The following is a 16,323-nucleotide window of genomic DNA, read 5'->3' on the forward strand; positions in this document are numbered from 1 at the left end:
CTAGCCGTTTTATAACTAATTCTCTCCTTGAACATTAAGTTCTAATAAAGCAGAAATTGGGCATATCTTGTATAGTACTACACTGTAACCAAGCATGCATGTGACAAGCATCAATAAACATTTGATAAAGCCAGGACAAGGGGATAATTTCTTACTATCACCTAAAAAGAAAGAATTAAATAAAAGAGAGCAAAGTTTAAATTTTTCCCTGAGACCAAAAGGGAGATTTTTACTTTTAAAATGTATATTCTTTATTTGAGCTTCTATATGTATCTCTTTATTCAGCTTGTTAACTACTCTTTTCAATACCTCTCCAATTATGTCTTCGAGGTGTCTAGGATTAAAAATGTGTATTAAATCTATATACACACACGTATGTGTGTACACACGTGTACACACAGTATTTTGTCAAGTTTTCTTTACATTTTATTTTTTTGGGGCTTTACATATTTAGCTAATTGTTGAGTTCATAAAAGTTTTGCTCGCTGTATCTTTTTTACTTTCCTAATAAACTTTCCTTTTATTTACCCATTAACCCAATGTCTTTTCACTTAATGATCGAGTAGTTTAAGTTCTACCCCATCAAGCATTAACATCGCCATTCCTGTCTTTTCTTACTTTCTTTCATGTTCTTAGCCAACTCTCATTTTCAACTCCTCAACCACTTCATTCTTTACTCTCCCTTGGTGATCTCCCTGTCTCAAGGATTGTAAACATCATATATGCTAGTGATTCCAGACTGGACCTCTCTCCTGAACTCTAGTTTGGTATATTCAACTGCCTATGTGATACGTTTATTTGGATGTCTAACAGCCACCTCAAAGGTGAGTATATTCAAAATGAGTTCCTTACACTGTTCTTCACACTAGCTGCTTTGGCAACATTTCCTATTTTGATTTAGGACAATTTATTCTTCCAGTTGCTTTGGCTAAAAATCTTGGTATTATCCTTGACTTCTTTTTTTACTTTTGGATCATGAGCCTCTACCTTCAAAATATATCTTGGGATATAATCTGAGAATTCGACCATTCCCAAGGCACCTTCCTCATTGTCTCCTAATTGTTTTTTTCTACCCTTAATACTAGCCTGTACTTTATTTTAGGAAACACAACTTATAATATTTAGGGTTATATAAGTTGGTGCAAAAGATACAATGTTGGCTCAGAAGCTAAAAAATTAAGCAGAGGATTATCTTTCCCCAGATCTCATATCTATAATTCTTAAACTTGTGAGATGAAGAACATAATTTTACATTGTCAATCATAAAACAAATATTAAATGGGGAATGTACATATATAAAAAATAAGGTTTATAGTTCTAATATTAACATAACAAAATCAACCTCTCCTTTTCAATCAAATCAATAAATGTATACAGGAAAAGATCAACTTCAGTTATAGCTGCTCTGATTCTAACAATAATTGTTTAAATTAGCAGAAAATACATGAAACCATTTGCCCTCTCTACCACCAATTCATTTTGCATTTGAATCTACACAATCTAAGATCATTGGTATGATAAGCTATGGGAAATTAAAATTGACCACAAATTCTTTCCTAGTCCTCACACTAAGGTGAAGTCTAATTTTCCTCACTTTGAATCTGGGCTGACCTCAGTGACTTTCATGTCAAATAAAACTTGGCAGAGATGAACTGGATTCCCAAGCCTAAGTCATAAGAAACCTTTGCAGCTTTCACTCAACATATTATTGCATTCTCCAGGAGCACTGATCCACCATGTCAAATGTCAGACTACCATGAAAGAGCCATGGTGGTGAGTTTGCGTTCTGTGATTCTTTGCTCTGGTTGATGTCCCAGCTGAGCCCAGCCTTCTGGCCATCTCCACTAAGGTGGCTGACACTCACTGGGTGAAGCAATCGTACACCATAGAGACTGGCTAGCTTACCACCTCCAAGCAATCTCCATCAACACGAAATAAACAAAGCTGAGTCCTACCTGAAATTCCTTACCCACAAAATCAAGAGACATAAGAAAATGGTTGTAAATTTAAATCACAGTAAGTTGTGGGTTAGGCTGTTCCACAACAACAAATAACTAGAACATTCAGAACATATTGTATTAAATTGGCAACAAGGAAGTTTTCATTTCAGATTTAATATTACTTATATTTTCTTTTCCTTTTCTTCTGGAAATCAAATCTATCTATTTTAATCCTATGTCCCATTTTATTCCTTATAACTTAAATGACAACATATAACTACTTTATATGATAACTACTGTATATGATAACTATTTTATAAGATAACTACTTTATCTTTCTGTGATTATGACAGCCAGTTCCAATATGTAATAGAACTATTTTAAGGTTTTTGGATCATAATTTCATTCTGTGAAAATCTCATACTCTGAACAGTTTATAAATTATAACAGGCAACTTCTCACTAAACATTTAAAATAGCTAGTGAATTGAAGCATAAAGACATGATGACTTCTTTCCATCTAGAAAACAAACAATTTATATGTAATTAAGAGGAAATAGCAGTACTGCCCTGGGAAGAAAGGAAGGGAGTGATATACAAATAAGAAAAGAAAAAGAATATTGAAATAAAAAAATTCAGAATCCATCTAGAAAACAAACAATTTATATGTAATTAAGAGGAAATAGCAGTACTGCCCTGGGAAGAAAGGGAGTGATATACAAATAAGAAAAGAAAAAGAATATTGAAATAAAAAAATTCAGAATCCAAGTGACAGAGACCAACTGGTTTCTAAACTTTACTTGACACATAATACCTAATAAAATGACCAAAATCCAGGACACTAAAAACATCAAATGTTGGTGAGGATGTGAAACAAAAGGAACTCTTATTCACTGCTGGTAGGAATGCAAAATAGTACAGACATTTTAAAGGAAGACAGTTTGGTGGTTTCTTATAAAACTAAACATACTCTTAAGATACTATTCAGCAATCACACTCCTTGGTATTTACCTCAAAAAGTTGGAAACTTATGCCAACACAAAAACCCTGAACGTGGATGTTGATAGCAACTTTATTCATAATTGCCAAAAATGGAAAGCAACCAAGATGTCCTTCCATGGGTGAAGAGGTAAAATGTGATGTAACCAGACAACAAAATATTATTTGGCACTAAAAAGAAAGAAGCTATTAAGCCACGAAAAGACAAGGAGAAATCTTAAATGTATGTTACTAAGTGAAACAAGTCAATCTGAAGAGGCTTCATACAATATGATTACAAATACAAGATACTCTGTAAAAGACAAAATTATGGAGTAAATACAAAGATCAGTGGTTGCCAGGCAGGGGTGGGGAGAGGGAGGAGAAATGAATGGTCAGAGCACAGAAAACTTTCAGAGCAGTGAAAATACTCTGTATGGTATAATAATAAAGTATATATGTTATCATACATTTATCTAAACCCACAGAATGCACAACAGCATGAGTAAACCCTAGTTAAATTAAATTAGGTACTCTGAGTGATTATGATGTGTCTATATAGGTTCACCCCCAATAAAAAAATATAACATTCTGGTGAATGATTTTAAGAGAGACTATACACGTGTGGGGACCAGGGGTATATGACATGTCTTTGTATCTTCATCTCAATTTTGTTGTGCTCTATAAAAGAGCCTTTAAGAGATTGCTTGATTTAACAACCAAATAAATATAGGAATTAAAAATGACATTATGACATCCAGCCAAGATGGAGGCATAGGTGGAAACACTATACCGCCTTGCATAACCAAGTTTAAAGACAACAAAGTTTTAGTAACAAAAACACAACCAAAACACAGAAAATTGAACTACGCAGAAGTCCAACAACAATGAATCCTTCAGTCAGACTGGTAAGAGGGGCAGAGCCAGCAACTGGTGGAGCGGGGTTGCACAGGAAAACTCTGCTGGACTGATCCAGGCATGGGAGGTGGTTGGCGGATCCCAGGCATGGGGTTGCAAAGGGCAGAACCAGTGAGGGCTTGGAGCGGCTGGCTGACCGTGGTCACACATTTGCGTGCAGATAAACCAGCGAAGGAGCGAGCAGTGAGACAGACCACGCAGGCCCCAGTGTAGAGAAGCAGCAGAGGGGACCACCATTGCCCCTCTTTGACCCCACCCCCACATACAGCATCACAACCCAGTGACCTCACCCTTGTGAATACCTAAGGCTCCTCCCCTCATACGTAACAGGTGGGAACAAACCAAAACGTTCTGGCTCAAGAACAGCTCAGAGCCCCAGAGCCAATAAATTTAAGCGACCAAGAGATAGCCAACCTTTCAGATGCACGATTCAAAACACTGGTGATCAGGATGCTCACAGAACTGGTTGATTTTAGTCACAAATTAGAGGAACAAATGAAGGCTAAACTAAGTGAAATGAAGGGAAATGTACAGGAAACCAATAGTGATGGAAAGGAGACTGGGACTGAAATCAAGGGAGTGGACCAGAAGGAAGAGAAAAATGACCAAACAGAAAAGAATGAAGAAACAAGAATTCAAAAAAATGAGGAGAGGCTTAGGAACCTCCAGGACATCTTTAAAACATTCCAACATCTGAATTATAGGGGTACCAGAAGGGGAAGAGGAACAGCCACGAGTGGAAAACTTATTTGAACAAATAATAAAGGAGAACTTCCCCAATCTGGCAAAGGAAATAGACTTTCAGGAAAACCAGGAAGCTCAGAGAGTCCCAAAGAAGTTGGACCCAAGACAGAACACACCAAGGTACATCATAATTACATTAGCCAAGATAAAAATGAAGGAGAGAATCCTAGAAGCAGCAAGAGATAAGGGGACAGTCACCTACAAAGGAGTCCCCATCAGAATGTCAGCTGATTTCTCAAAAGAGACCTTACAGGAAAGGAGGGGCTGGAAAGAAGTATTCCAAGTCATGAAAGGCAAGGACCTACATCCAAGATTGCTCTATCCAGCAAAGCTTTCATTTAGAATGGAAGGGCAGATAAAGTGCTTCTCAGATAAGATCAAATTCAAGGAGTTCATCATCACCAAGCCCTTATTATATGAAATGTTAGAGGGACTTACCTAAGGAAAAGAAGATAAAAAATATGAACAGTGAAAGGACAGCAAACTCACAGTTATTAACAACCACACCTAAAACAAAAGCAAAGAGGACAGCTAGATCAGGAGTGGAACTACAGAAATGAAGATCACATGGAGGGTTAGCAACAGGGGAGTGCAAGGAGAAGAAGGGGGGAGAAGGTACAGAAAGTAAGTAGCATAGATAGTAGGTGGAAAATAGATAGGGGGAGGGGGCAAGAATAGTAGGGGAAATATAGAATCTAAAGAACTTGAGACACGTGGACATAAACAAAAGGGCGGGAATGATGGGGGAGGGGATGTGCAGGGTGGAGGGAAATGAAGGGGGGAAATGGGACAACTGTAATGGCATAATCAATAAAATATATATTTTTTAAAAATGACATTACACTGGTGAATGGGAAGGGACAGAGACCAAAGAATAGAAACACAATACGCATATTAATTATGCATGTCATTTAGCTCATTTTAGGTCCTTATCTTTATCTGCAAAATGGAGCTAGTTTCTACAACTTTGTATGGTCCCTTAGTTTTACAGATAACATATGCAGAACACCTGGCGCAGTATGGGCCATCAGTTGTGGATAGAAGTTTAGTAAGGACAGCTTTAAAATAATTACTGTTACTATGAGAAAAGGGCAGAAAAATAATATACACGACTTATGGCAATAAAATGATAAAGTTACAAGGCAACAAAATTTATTTTCTCTAAAGTGTAACTAACATAAAATGCTGTAATTATTGTCACATTCATTTATAATTAGTACTGAACACCTACTGTAATTCCCAGGTATGTACGTTGCTACCATAAGAAAGACATAAACTGACAGAAGCACTTTTAAGGCTAAACTCAGGTTAAGGTCAAGAGGATGAGGAAGCTAACTGAAGTAACTAAATCATCAATGAACTGGATTTAGGAATGGTTATGAGAATGAGAAGATATTCATAAATGTTACCTACCAAAGTGAGCAAAGCTGGAGATTAAAACAAATTTATGATCAGAAGTTGGAGAGAGAGTATGAAATACTGTGTTTCTGTTCTATATGAACAGAAGAAAAAAAAGCAGGAAATTTGAGTGAAAGATGGAAAAATGAACAGACAACAAGATACAAAAGTTATATACTTTCTCTTAGCTCAGCCTCAAGCAGAAATAACATTCAAACAACATGGAATACTGGCAAAAACACAGGTTTCAATTCTATCACTTGCTAGTGAATGACTTTAGGTTATTTACTTAGCCTCTTTAAAGGCTTGCAGGTTTCTGCAAATACAAAGTGAGGATAATAGTACCTGACAGTTATTTTAAAGATGAAATGAAATAATGTATATGAAATCAACATAGGAGACTTCAATAAACAAACATTAACAGGTTTGAGATGCACCATTTATACAGTAGAAAAGAGGATGTTTTAAAATGTTAATATCAGTACTGCTGATATATAGCACCATTTATTAGATGCTTCCTAGATGCCAGGAATTTGCTAGTTTACACAAATTTTAGTCTTTACTAGATTCTTGCCAGAGAGACATCAACATAACTGCTTAATAACATTGTAAAATATTTCCCTGTAAAAAATGCAATTATTGTCTCTTAACCTGATGATATTAACAAAGATACCGATCGATATACTGGAGGTAAGCAGTCAAAGGAAAAGGCCTTTGGCAGAGGGCCCAGGAAATATCACAGAAAACTGAACCAAAATGCAAACATCTGGGGTGGGGATGGGAAATGAAAACCTTGAAAGGGAATATGAGAGATGAGAGTCAAGGGCAAAAATCTATTAGCTGGACTGGGGATTTTCTGTTATTGTTGATAATAGCAGTAGCTAATGCCTGCTATGCACGTTACTAGCTGCTTTATATTCATGTTACCATTTAATTTTCTTAGCAATCTTGCAATACAGGTATTATTCATTCATCAAAAATTTGATTTGGATGTGAGCAAACAATAGAGTGCACAGATGTTGTTATATTATAAACATTTGTTTTATAATGTTGCACACCTGAAATTTATGTTACTAACCAATATTACTCCAGTAAGTTTAGTTTCAAATTTATTGAGTACCTACTATGTGCCAGACATTGTATATACAACTGTATACAAGACAACGGTGTCCCTGTCCTAACCAGCTCCCAGACTACTGTAGAACTGAACTTCTTTTAAAGAGGTGACAGCATGGGCAGCATGGGCAGCATGGACAGTATGATGGAACTAGAGAGCATTATGCTAAGTGGAATAAGCCAGGCAGTGAGGGACAAATACCATATGATCTCACCTTTAAATGGAACCTAATCAACAAAACAAACAAGCAAGCAACATATAACCAGAGACAATGAAATTAAGAACAAGAACAATCTGACAGTAACCAGAGGGGGGGCAGGAGGGGCTAATGGGGGGAAAGGAGGGAAGGGATTTCAGAAACGGTTGTTCCTATAAAAGACACATGGACAAAACTGACAAAACCAAGGGAGGGTGGAATCAGAGGAAGGAGGTGGGGATGGCTGGGGGTGGGTGGGTGGGGAGTGGTAGGGGGAAAATGCAGACAACTGTACTTGAAAAACAATAATACATTAATTAATTAATTAAGCAAAATTCCCTAAATTCACACAGCTCACAAGGGACAGAGTAGGGATATGAACTGAAATCTAAAATCAATGCTCATAACCACTACACCTATTGTCTGAACACAATTAAAAAATAAATTCTATAATGCTGATAATCTATGAAACAATATGAACTTACAAATATAACAATGCCACCTATAGGACAATTAGTAGAATGCAGACAACTAACTTGGAACTCAGAAACATAATTCTTAATCACCTTCATTAGGAATTTCTAGAATAAAAATTAATCATCACTAAAACACTCAAAACTGAATCTTACCCTACACATTGTAAGACTAAAAACTGGCAGGACTCAATCTGTAAGTGTTATATAATACTATACTCAAAGTTTTTACAAACAGTAGTGAATACTCACACCTACCCACTGGTCTTAACTGGGTCTTATCACTTAATATAGATCCCCTTAGGCTTGTGTTCAAGTCAAACAGTTGGTATCTAAGATTAAGACTAAATACTAAGTTGTAAGTAACGAAAAGCTTCTCCTATGTATGAAATTTTGCAAGAGTATTTCTCAGAATATTCAAACTGTAAAGTAATGTAATCAAATTACTGTAGGTTTCAAGTAACAAAAAATATCAAAGTGAGATATTTTTAAGTTTCTGAAATCAATCTTGATAAGCAGTTTTTAATAACTATTTACCAGCAAAAAATTAAACATAACCCTAGTTACAAAATTAAGTGGTATCAGGAAAGAAAATATCCCAACTTACTCATGAAGGGAACTAAAATTTCTACCTCAGATAATAGCATCACTGGCCCTCAAAAGCAAGCTTTAATTGTTTCAGTTATAACAGATCTTTCTTTTAAAATGTATTTTTCTACAACTGTATGTAGTGATATTAATAGAAAGTACCCCAAAGAACTTACAGGTAGTGGAAAAGAAAACTGTAGTCCAAATCTACAAACATATTGCCTGTCTTATTATCACTCACACGTTAAAATTCCCGTTATGAAAGTAAGGTAAGAAAAGGTAAACAAATTTCCAGGGGTTTGCATTTTTATGTTTTATTTATCCTCAACAAAATTACCATCGTACATAAATGATCAAGTTTAGGCATAACAATTCTATCATATAAATTAAGTGATATATGTGGATAAAATCAACCTCAGAGAAGCTGTTACCTTCCCAACTTCATAAAATGAGTAGGAAAGCCAAATCCAAGAATTTCTGAAATAAAACCAAATATAGGTTTTATATTACTGTACAGCAATCTCAAATACCATATAGTCAAAAAGCCAGGGTGAATTCAGAGAAACCAGAAGTGTACTTGGTATTTCCAACAGTTCATTCTAGGTTAAAAGTATACTATTCATTAATGGCCAAAGGAAAAATCAAACTCGAGTTTTGTTTCATATGTAGCTCTTGTGGATTCAAAAATTTCTACAAATATTCTCTGAAATTGGGTAACCTCAAAATGAGATTTATCACTTGTACTGTGACTAGCATGATTTTCTCTATTCAAAAGTCAAACTAAGACATAAGCTTAGGGTAAGAGACGAGGGTACAGAAATTAAAATAAAGACCCAATTTCTCAGAAATAGGCACAAAATCCAAGGTCATTACATAAAAAACAAGAAAGTAAAAAATGGACAGTAATAGAAACTGGTTATATATAAGGTGGGGTGTAAAAGTACATTTACAGTTGTTTATATGGAAAATAATACAATAATTAATAAATAACAATATGCCCTCACCGGTATGACTCGGTGGGTTGGAGCATCATCTGGTAACTGAAAGGCTGCAAGTTCAATTCCCATTCAGGACACATACCTAGGTTATGGGTTTGATCCTGGTCCAGGCACATACAGGAGGCAACCAAATGATGCTTCTCTCTCGCATCGATGTTTCTCTCTCTCCCTTCCTCTCTCCCTTCCTCTCTCTCTAAAGACAATGAAAAAAATGTCCTCGGGTGAAGATAAAAAAAATTTAAATAAAGAAATAATACAGGAATAAACTGTGTTTTATGTACTCACAACTGTAAACATACTTTTGTCCCACCCTGTGTTTAAAGAACCATATTGAGGAAAACATTGTATTTCGACAACAGAACATGAATCATTTGTTTCCTTGTATTAAATACAATTTATCAAAATGATATAAAATTAAACAAAAAGTATTTAAGCATTAATTAATTCTGTACTGGTCACATTCATTTTGGAAACCTGGAATTTTTATTAAAATATCTTTATAAACTACAGGATTGAACTGAGTGGTAAACTAGCTGCCCTTCACCTAACTGAAGCAAACAAATCCTGGCTACATTTTTTGTTAGACTGCAATATTGGAAAAGTGACAATATGGATTTATCCCAAGTCCTAAATCATCACTTTTATTCTTCTGTGGGAAAAACACAAAGAAAATGATCCCCAGTAGAAGAATGAAGATTTTCATGGAATGGTAAGGAAGAAGGCAGGCACAGTATTACAAGACAGTTCCAAGTGAACTATCTTTTCTTACTTGCTTTGGTGGGACCAGTGTAACAGAATTAATATCATCAGGCTATTATGTTTAAATGATAATTTTGTTAGTTTTAAGATGTTTAACCTAGATTTTTACATATCTTACTCCATTTTCAAAATAGTATTCAAACCAGAAGCAATATATACTTATGGAAATGAGTTTCTTTTGGTAGGTGTGAGGGGGTAGGAAGTCACTAAAAATCAGCTAAGAGAATTCAAGTACATTATTTGATGTTAAGGAATGAATAAGAACCTGAGTGTTTTTAAAGATGAGTTAAACCTGACTCATGATAAAATATAATTTACAGACCCTAAATGGCAGGATCAAAATAGGAAGAGCAAAAGATAACTGCAGCAAAGCAAAAAAAATGAGTGGAGAGCAAAGTGACTATAGAAGCATTTACAGAAGACTTTGGAGACTACTGACCTCTATTTGAGTCTAGGTATGGCTTAAACATCTTCAAAGTTTGATTATAACATTATGGTTAAACATTATTAAACACTATGATTGAAACTTTTCCCAAAGGTACTATAAAATCTAGTCAAAGTACTTTAAAATGAGAGCATAAACTCAGTCTGAGGAAAAAAGTATAAGAAAACAAAAAGAGATGCAAAGCCCCAGTCACTGATTAAAGATGACAGTGAATAAATAGCTACTCATAGCAAAGAACATGTAAGTCAGTCAGGTATCATGTAATGACAGGGGCTGTGTTCTGAGAAATGTGTCATTAGATGCTTTCATTGTTATGTGAACATCACAGAGTGTACTTAACATACACCTAGATGGTGTAGCCTACTACATACCTAGCCTATATGGTAAACCAGCATCATATATCTGGTCTGTCATTGACTGAAATGCTTTGTGGCACACAATTGTTATGCTGTGTCCATTTTTCAGAACAGATATGAAATAGTCTTGTAATTACCACTTGAGAACATTGTTTCCTATTCTACATTAATGTATCTTATCAGAAAAAAGAATATCAGTCAACACAGATTCCTAAGTTCAACCTAATAAAAAATTATAACAGTAACTCTAAACTTACACAATCAAGTCTGAAAAGCTGAGTTACATGTTATCTTAAAACAATTTGCTCACTACTCATTCAAGGTCTACTTGTATGATTTCACCATATCTGAGTATCATCTGTGTATTATTGTTTTTCTTTAAAATGGTTATTTGTTGAAATGCTTGGAAAAATTGATAGAATGCTTATAAATTGCCATCGAGTTATGCTTTTCCTTAGTCTTTGAAAACATTTGCATTTGTGCCACTTGAGAAACCTTTTCTTTCTTTTTTCAAACTTCTTTTTACCTATGAAGTCAGGGGTATAATGTACAATAGTTATATTGAAAAAAATATCTGTAAAGGTACTAACATTAAATGCATAAAACAAACTTCAGTGAGTTTCAACAATCCACTTTACCCCAGGAATTTCACGATTAGTAAGTGGCAGAGTTGGGATTCAAACCCAGGAAAGCTGGCTTCAGGATCCGAGTCATTTACCACAATACTATATGAACTCCCTGTCACAATATATTTTAGAATTCATAAGATAAACTGGAATACCTAACAACAGAATTTATAAAATAATTTTGAGAAATATCCAAGGTAGGTACGTTAAGGTCTGCATTTGGATAAAATAAGTATTGAGTCCAGTGTTGATGGCTATACCTTTTCGTGTGGTACTCGAAAATTCTATTCCTGTGAACATTTGGATGAACTAAAATCTGTGTCAATGTCATCAGAGGTTTTTTTCATCACATATATGGATCCACACCTATGTTAGAAATACAGTTGAGGATGCTCTGCTATGTAAACAAATGTATTTCAAATAAAAATATCTAGTTTCCCAGGCATGTACTTGACACATAACAACTCTGCCTACTAAATCAAAAGCTCCTTTTCTATTGCAGTAAGTACTGTAAACTTTCCATCACTGGGTATATTCAAAAACATACTTTTCAAATAAGGATAAAAATAAAGTTTATAAAAGCACATGGTAAAACAAGAGAAATAAAGATAATGCAAGATATAAGTATATGAATGTGGTACTTTATTCTGAAGTTATAGCTTTCTTATTTTTACTTTACCCATTGCGAAATGCAACTGTGATCACAATTTTTAGGGCTTTTAGTGAAAAACACTGGCATTAAATAAATACCCTGGCATTTCCAATACAAAAGTGAATGGCTTTACTTTGGCCAGGTGTTTACTTGTATTTTTGAAAGTTTCAGAGAAAGCTATCAGTTTCTTTCTAACTAAAGCAATAATTTAGTAAATAATTTTGAAAACACAGGTCATGCTTTAGCACAGCAGGACAGTTGGATTTCAGTGTCATCCGGATACACTAAGCTTGCAGATTAGATCCCTGGTCAGGGCAAGATCAACCAGTGAATGCATAGATAAGTTAAGTGAAACAAGAAATCAATGTGTTTGGGCCCTGGCTGGCGTAGCTCAGTGGACTGAGCGCGGGCCTGTGAACCAGAGTATCGCGGTTCGATTGCCAGTCAGGGCACATGCAGGCCAGTTCCCAGCAGGGAGCACATGAGAGGCAACCATACATTGATATTTCTCTCCCACTCTTTCTCCTTCCCTTCCCCTCTCTCAAAAAAATAAATAAATAAAATATTAAAATTGTTTAAAAAAAAGAAATCAATGTGTTTGTCTCTCAAATCAATAAATAAAATTTGTTTTTTAAAAAGAAACAAAACACAGGCTATCTCCTAACTTATCAGAAAAACAAATCCAAACATCTAAATGAACTTGTAATAAAGAAGGAAACTTCCAGAAAGCAATTACCTACGTTTTGTTGGATGCTTCAAATTTGTATAAAGTGTATTTAGAAAAGATATCTCACTAACCTTTCTTTTCTTCAGGAAATAGATGGTTTGGGGGGGGGGGAGGAAAATTACCACAAATGAAATGACAGTGACAATTTACTCGCAACAACTGAGTGCATATATTCCACATATATTTTTCCACTGGAGATAGTGATATAAAGAAATGGATACCAGATGCATTGCCTTTTATTCTGTGTGCTCACAATAATAAATGATGAAATATGATTTCACTGACTTATAAGCTAACAGATGGATCCTTAGGGAATCTGATACAAATGCAAAGAATTTCTGTTGTGTTCAGTATAGCCTTACTTCTGCAAAAAATAAAGGCAGCTCTGGAGATCCTTAGGCATGTGTTACCACATACTACTATGTGCTAAGTTTTATATCATTCTTTGTGTGTCAAAACAAGGGTCAGAAACCACTTAAGAGAGATGCTAGAAGTGGCTATTTTTTTAAATCATCTTTGGACTATAACTGAACAAAGTTAAAGAACAGAGCTAATAAACTCAAGCTTGTAAACCTTTATGCATTCTTAACATTAAAATGTTAATTCTCTTTCTTTGATTCTAAAGTTATAATAGAGCTTCAGTGTTTTTTCATAAGGTATTATTTTTCAAATAAAACTGCCATCAAGAATTACTGGGGCAAAAAGACTATATTGTACCTATACTCAGAACTCATCTGATAAGAGCTGTGGCCTATAATTTATCTAATTGATAAAGAGCAGTATGTAGAAAGAGCTGGAAAAGGGACCAAGTCAAGTAAGGAGTTTAGTTAACTGATTTTGCCTATAATAGATTTAGAACAAACATCCTAAGATGAATTATTCCAAATGAAGTTTTCTATTCCTGTAGTTCTAAAATGTTAATATTAAAAATTAATTTCAAGCTACAACTCATACATATAAATTGTACTAAAGGCTATTTATATAAGTTTAATTAATCTATGTAGACATTCTAAATATATTTAAAACAAACAAAACATTGGCTATTTGTTCAGAAATACATTAGAATGTATATCTCTGAGAAATGTCAAACTAAATGCCAAAGAATAAGAGAAAGATTGTAAACAGGGTTATATAGCAGTGGTTGATAAATCATACTCTGAAAAATACTATGAAGTGTATTTTAAATGTAAATAATAGAAAATTTAAAAAGAAAAATAAAAACTTCCTGAGGAAAACCCCCTTTTAAAAATCTCCATAAAGTTTTCTACCCTGGCTGGTATAGCTCAGTGGATTGAGTGCGGGCCTGCGAACCAGAGGATCACGGTTTGATTCCCAGTCAGGGCACATGCCTGGGTTGCAGACCAGTTCCCAGCAGGGGATGCATGAGAGGCAACCACACATTGATGTTTCTCTCTCTCCTTCCCTTCCCCTCTAAAGATAAATAAATAAAATTTAAAATCTCAATAAAGTTTTCTGGTAAACTGGCATTTAAAAGTAGCTATGCTTATGCCCTGGCTGGTGTAGCTCTGTGGACTGAGCATGGGCTATGAGCCAAAGGGTCACCAGTTCAATTCCCAGTCAGGGCACATGCCTGGGTTGTGGGCCAGGTCCCCAGTAAGGGATACGTGAGAGGCAACCACACATGATATTTCTCTCCTTCTCTTTCCCTCTCTCTAAAAATGAATAAATAATATATCTAAACAAACAAACAAATAAATAAATAAAAGTAGCTATGATTAAAATTAAAACGGCAAAGCAAAATCTCAAAAGCCCACAAACTCTCTAAATAACATACTCTATAACTGAGCAAATTACTAAACTTCCCTCAAATTCAGTTTACATTTATTATGTAGTTTAAAGGTAGTAAATATAAAATGGGTTCTGTGAGAAATAGTTAATATAAAGACGATAAGCCAATTCCAGCACTGAAAGTGATAAATTTTCCCAGTTTTTAAGAAGCAGAATTATGGCAACAATGACCATCATCCATAGGTTTCAAAACTACTATGTACACTCAATATTTCTTTTTTTTTTAAGGTTTTATTTATTTATCTTTAGAGGGGAAGGGAAGGAGAGAGGGAGAGAATATCAATGTATGGTTGCATCTCGTGGGTCCTCTGCTGGGAACTGGCCTGTAACCCAGGCATGTGCCCTGACTGGGAATCAAACCGCGATCCTCTGGTTCGCAGGCCCGCGCTCAATCCACTGAGCTACACCAGCCAGGGCTGGTATTTCTTAAGATGAACTACAAAAGGTGACAGACATTTACTGTTCTCCAAACATCCATTTGGTCTCCACATGTCTGTTATCAATAGGGCAGGGCCATGTAACTTGTTCTGGTTGACAGGCTAAGAGTGAAAATAAACTGTGTGTCATTTCATGGCTAAAATACTTAAGAGCCAAAGGAAGACCCTCCAGCTCTTTCTTTTCCTGTGATGGTCACTGTGGAGTCCTAAAGTTCCAGGCATATAGTTTACAGTTTATACATTGTCAGAAACTCCATCAGTCTGGCTTCTTGACCTATGAAGTAGGACAGATCTCCTCCCTGACAAACTGTTGGATGGATAGGTAATGTGAATGAAAATAAATCTTGTTTGTGGTAAGACTGTATGTAGTGTTAACCCACCCTATTCTTATAAGGATTTATTAATCACAGATCATAATAATTCAAATCCATTTACTCAGTGGGCTTAGTTTCAAATAGAAGAATGCCATGATAAACCAGTTGCTTTACTGTCTTAACTATTTCCCATAATCAATGGAGAAACGCACAAACATGTAATAAATACAACCTTATTCAACTTTTAATATTCAACCACACTAAAAAACTGACACTTTAATAAAAATACACTTTTACATAACTAAAAAGCTCTTTATACTACAAACCCATATTTCTTTTATACCTTTGTTTTATCCCTTTCTCTCTACACATATACTTGGTTTGTATGTTGAGCTACCTTAGCTGCATATCGACACTTCACCATAAGAAAAGGGGCATTCTCCTACACAGTAAATTATCACGGTTAGATTTAAAATACAGTTGTCTAACATACAATCTATACTCAATTTTCCCCACATCCCAATAATGTCTTCTACAGGGGCAATTTAGGGATCATGCAATTAATTAAAGATCACATTGTATTTGGTTATCACATCTCTTTTAGTCTCTTTTAACCTAGGACAGTTCCCTAACCTGTTTTTAATCTTTTTTCTAAAGATCTTGTTTTATTATTTATCTTTAGAGGAGAAGGGAAGAAGAGAAGGAGAGAAATATCAATGTATAGTTGCCTCTCCTGCGTCCCCTGCTGGAAACTGGCCTGCAACCCAGGCATGTGCCCTGACCGGGAATCGAATCGACATCCTCTGGTTCGAAGGCCAGTGCTCAATCCACTGAGCTACACCAGCCTGG

General features: G+C 35.3%; 1 protein-coding gene across 5 annotated transcripts in view; it reads right to left on the bottom strand.

Annotated features, from left to right (window-relative positions):
* The window catches only part of NIPBL (NIPBL cohesin loading factor), a 204,388-nt gene that overhangs the window by 152,517 nt on the left and 35,548 nt on the right, over nt 1-16,323 (bottom strand). The window contains exons 2-3 of one of the 5 annotated variants that reach the window (XM_053657315.1): nt 9,432-9,542; nt 8,783-8,828 (exon numbers count right to left, since the gene is read on the bottom strand). The exons of 3 other annotated variants lie outside the window; for them this stretch is intronic. The gene's annotated coding sequence lies outside the window, so the exon portion shown is untranslated. The remainder of the gene's footprint in view (nt 1-8,782; nt 8,829-9,431; nt 9,543-16,323) is intronic. One more of the 5 variants, XM_053657314.1, reaches the window with a different exon arrangement.

The sequence above is a fragment of the Artibeus jamaicensis genome, unplaced genomic scaffold, assembly GCF_021234435.1.
Source record: "Artibeus jamaicensis isolate MK-2021 breed Jamaican fruit bat unplaced genomic scaffold, CSHL_Jam_final scaffold_369, whole genome shotgun sequence".
In the NCBI taxonomy this organism is placed as follows: domain Eukaryota; kingdom Metazoa; phylum Chordata; class Mammalia; order Chiroptera; family Phyllostomidae; genus Artibeus; species Artibeus jamaicensis.